Consider the following 4,602-nt stretch of genomic DNA (forward strand, 5'->3'; position numbering starts at 1 on the left):
CTAAGACATGAAATGATAAAAATCCTAGAAGAAAGTGTGGCAGAAACTCTTGAGGATGTCAGCCTGTGGAAAGATTTTATAGAGTTGTAACTTTTCAAAAAAATTTTTGTTAAGAAGACAGACTTTGGCTTGGCGTCCGTGGCTCAAGCGGCTAAGGCGCCAGCCACATACACCTAAGGTGGTGGGTTCGAATCCCCAGCCCGGGCCGCCAAACAACAATGATGGCTACAACCAAAAAAAAAAATGGCCGGGCATTGTGGCGGGCGCCTGTAGTCCCAGCTACTTGGGAGGCTGAGGCAGGAGACTCGCTTGAGCCCAGGAGTTGGAGGTTGCTGTGAGCGTGATGCCATGGCACTCTACCCATTGGGATAGCTTGAGGCTCCATTTAAAAAAAAAAAAAGACAGACTTTTTTTCATTTCTACAATTTTGTCCTTCTGATACAATCCTTCCTAGGCATCGAATTTGGCAGCATGTTTTTGCATATAATGCAAATTATAGTCTTGTAGTTCCCTACAAATTATGCAGAGTGCCTATTTGCCTCGACAAAAAAGTAGGCATCTTTCCACTTTTCATACAACAATCTTCCTTTATCCACAATTTTTCTTTTTTAGGGTTCTGTTTTCTTTTGAGATGTTGTAGAAGCCATGCTGGTGTTTTAAAAAAAATAATACTAGATAAGGGACTATATTTACCTTTATCTTGAAAATTAATTGGCAGGAAAACAGAAAGCAAGATCAGGCTCTTCCACATCCAGGCTGCTGATGCAGGGAGAGTGGAGGCCGATTGTATAGCCAGCAGATGACGTATATGAGGCACCACCGAGGTGTGGAAGCACCATAATAGTCTCGTGAGAACGCTTGCATGACTCCTGAATAGCGGTGTGAGCCTAACGCTGCAATGGTGGGTTGGAAAGTTACTGATGATTGCCACCTCATCAAGTCGTCCTGAGCACATGTGACATCTGATGGTGTCAATTCAACTGTCTGCACTCAGAAGACAACACACTGCAGGCTGCACACTGCATGAAACTAAAGTCACACGTGTGCACAGTGAGAGCGTGTGTATGTTTTCTGACATTGTAGCAAAATCTCAGAATACATTAAGTTTACAATTTACTCAGAAGTATTCAGAACATCAAGAAAACAGCTGCAACTTTTTTTTGCAAGTGTAGAGTGGTATTCAGTTAATAGAACAAGAATTATTTTGTATAAGCTGCATCAGAGACAGTTGAAGATGAAAAGCTACAGTCCCCAGTGTGCCTCCCCTGTACCCTGCACCAACAGGAACTTCCCTATCTCACCTCCCTGAGAACCTCCTGGAAAACTCGGAAGCTGACAGAATTGGTGCTTCCTGTGCTGCACACAATGACATCTTCCTCAGCTCCTGAGGGCTCCTTTGCTCAGTTCAGCTGTCTTCTGTCAGCAAGGCGGGGTGGAGATCAATGTCCGCAAGCGCCAGCAGGAGCAAGAGCCAAGTTTGCAATGTTTGTGTTGGGCCACATTCCTAGCCAGCTGGGGGCAGAAGTTGGACACCCCTGGTCTAGAGAGAACATCAGAGGAACAGGGGGCTTTGCAGGATGTGTTCAAGACCACAACCACCACCCAGTGCTCCTCACACACAGATGCACACACACACTCAAATGCAGAGACACTCATATGTTGGCACAACCTGGAGCACACACAGGTCATACGCTCACAGACGCACATGTGATCTCAAGAGGCCAGGCCCCCTACCTGCCCCCTGACCACCTTCCAGGGTCTCTCTAGCCCCATCTTCCACAGCAGACCGACCCATCCAGGCTGAGGTCAGCACAGCAGGAGCCCCCCAAAGCAAAGCTCAGCTATTCTTTCTCTGCCTCACACCCCAGACCACAAGACCCCCACCCCCATGGACCAGAACCAGGACAGCAAGAGCTCAGCTTGCTGGACTTCTGCAGTGTGCCAGGCACCAGCACACCGGAGAGAGTCCCCTCCTCCTCCAGGCCAGGGGAGAGCTCAATGGTCACCTAACATCTAGGGGCAGAGGACTGGAATCTCACCAGACACAGCACACCAGGGACCTGCCAGGAGCCCCCATCCCTCCTCTGTATGCTCTGTCAGCCCGCAGTGGGCTGAACAGTGGCCCCCAAAAGACACACTCATATCCTGAACCCTGAAACCTGCAAATGGGGCCTCATCAGGAAGAGTCTTTGCTGACAGAATGGAGTGAAGGGTCTCCTGGGCTGCACAGGTGGGCCTCAGATCCATCATCAAGTCCTCAGGGAGCCAGAGCAGAGGCATAGAGGACAGGGAGGCAGACAGGAGGAGCCACCCTAAAGGCAGAAGGACTGAGTCCCCCAAAGTCACCTATGCAAAGCCCACTCCCAAAGCACCAGTTGGGTGTGGGCCTCTGGGCAGTGATCAGGCCATGAGGGTGGGGCCTTTGGAGGAGGCTGGTGCCCTATGAGAGAGGCCCAGAGAGCAGCCATGGCCTCCCCCTAGTGAGGACACAGCAAGAGGCTGGAACCTCTCCGGCTCCCACCCTGACCTAGAACTTACACCTCTCAGACTTGTGAGAAATAAATATCTGTCCACTAAAGCTCCTAACTATGGTGTTTTTGTTATAGCAGCCAGGGATAGCTAAGCATGTGGCCACAATGTCCCCCAGTGACAGCTGTGGGGCATCTCAAGGTTAATAAAAAAAACCTCTAGTTTCCTTGAATGAGCTGGAGTGAGAGTACTCAAGACATGGGGGTTGCCCCAGGGTCACTTCTGCCCCAAACCACCCCTGCCCTGCTCCTGCCCTGACACTGCCCCAGTCCCTGTCCTTGCCCCTACCCTGCCACTGCCCTTTCCTGCCCCTGCCCCTACCCTGTCAGCCCTTGCCCCAGCCCCTGACCTTACCCCTGCCCCCGCTCCTGCCCTGACACTGCTCCTGCCCCTGCCCTGCCTCTGCCCTGCCCCTGCCCCTTCCTTGCCCTGCCCCTACCCAACTTCTGTTCTCCAGCCTCCATCCAACAGCCTCCTCCTTGTTTCTCAACCTCATGACAGAAAGGCTTCAATTCACCCCCATACTTTCTACAGCTCTGAAGAGGTTCCTCCTCTGTGAAGCAGTATAGGCCTCCCAACCCCTACCCTACCCAAGACCCCCAAAGAGCTGATTCCCCACATGGGGTGCAGCATCATTAGAGGGTGTCTAATTCCTTGCTGCTGCCCCCCAACCTATGCCCAATGGATCCCTTGCCAGAGCAAGGACTATTCAGAGCCCACAGTGGCCCCAGAGCCCTGCTGTGGATGAGCGAATGAACTCAGCCACACACAAGGTCTGGCTGTCCCTTGCTGCCCAGACTGGGGCTGCCTCACAAGGGATGGATCAGGAAGAGACCAGCCAGAAACAGGAGCAGCAAAGGGCTGGACTCAGCACAGACGGCCTCAGAGGGGCCACTAGGGCAGATACCCCATTGAAGTAGTGCTCCTAGGTAGGACTTATGGGCAGCAGGGGCATGCAGGTAGTGTCTCAGCTGTCTGGCCTGCAGAGCTCCCCAGTAGCACACACCTGTGGCCTCTACCCCTAGCCTGGACTTCAGTCTAGGGCCTCAGCTCAAGGGCTGGCCAAGGGAAGCAGTTCCCGTCCAGGGCTAGGCTGGGGCAGCCCTGCCCCCTGTGCCCACCCTGTGGCCCCAGATGTCTTGCTGGAATCCAACAGCTCCCCCTCCCCGCTGGCCTGTGGAGCCCCTCCCAGCCCGACTCGTGGCTCCCCACATTCATCTTAGTCTCAGGTCTCAGGGCCACGAAATATGTCTACTTCCAGCTCTCCTTCCCTGCACCTCCAGCCCACCCTGTGGCCAAGCTACTTGCAGATACATGGCTGTGGGGTCATAGAGCACTGGCCACACACACCTGGCCCCACCACAGCCAGACCACAGACCAGACATGACGTGGAGGGGGTGACCCCATCTGGTGAGCAGGAAGTGGGCGAGTGACCCATCTCTGGGCCAGACACACAGACACACAGCCCCTCCACGGCCTGCCCCTCAGCATCCAGTCATGGCCCCCAGGGGCAAACAGCCAGAATGGGACAGGCTTCTGCTTAGGACACAAGACCATCAAGGCAGGAGAGCTCCAGGGTGGCAGGCAGGCAGCCATGGGGACAGGCCTGGGCCAGGTGGCTGTGTGGACCCTGCAGCAGCCTTGAGCAGGTAGGTCCAGGAGGCTCCAAGGACCTTCTCAGCCACTTAGGAGCTCTCTTGGGAGCAAAGAAGGGAGAACAGGCATGGAGACCAGCACAGAGGCAGAGATGACCAGGTCAGTGAGATGAGAGCCTGGGTAGAATGGGATGACCAGGCAGAGCAGAGCTAAACTGAGAAGAATACCTAAATCTTCCTGGGACACATGAGGACAGATCTCCAGACTTAAAAGATACACAGACTGGGGCCAGGAAAGGTGATATAGGTTGATCCATGCCTATACATTCTATCTTGGGCTGACCAGGGATGGAATAAACTAAACTGGGCTGAACTGAGCTGAGCTGGGCTGAGCTGGACTGAGATGGGCTGGCCTGGGCTGGGCTGGGCTGGGCTGGGCTGGTATGAGCTGGGCTGGGCTGGGCTGGGCTGATATGAG

Source organism: Otolemur garnettii, unplaced genomic scaffold (genome assembly GCF_000181295.1).
Source record: "Otolemur garnettii isolate 467f Iridium unplaced genomic scaffold, OtoGar3 scaffold00283, whole genome shotgun sequence".
Taxonomy (NCBI): Eukaryota; Metazoa; Chordata; class Mammalia; order Primates; family Galagidae; genus Otolemur; species Otolemur garnettii.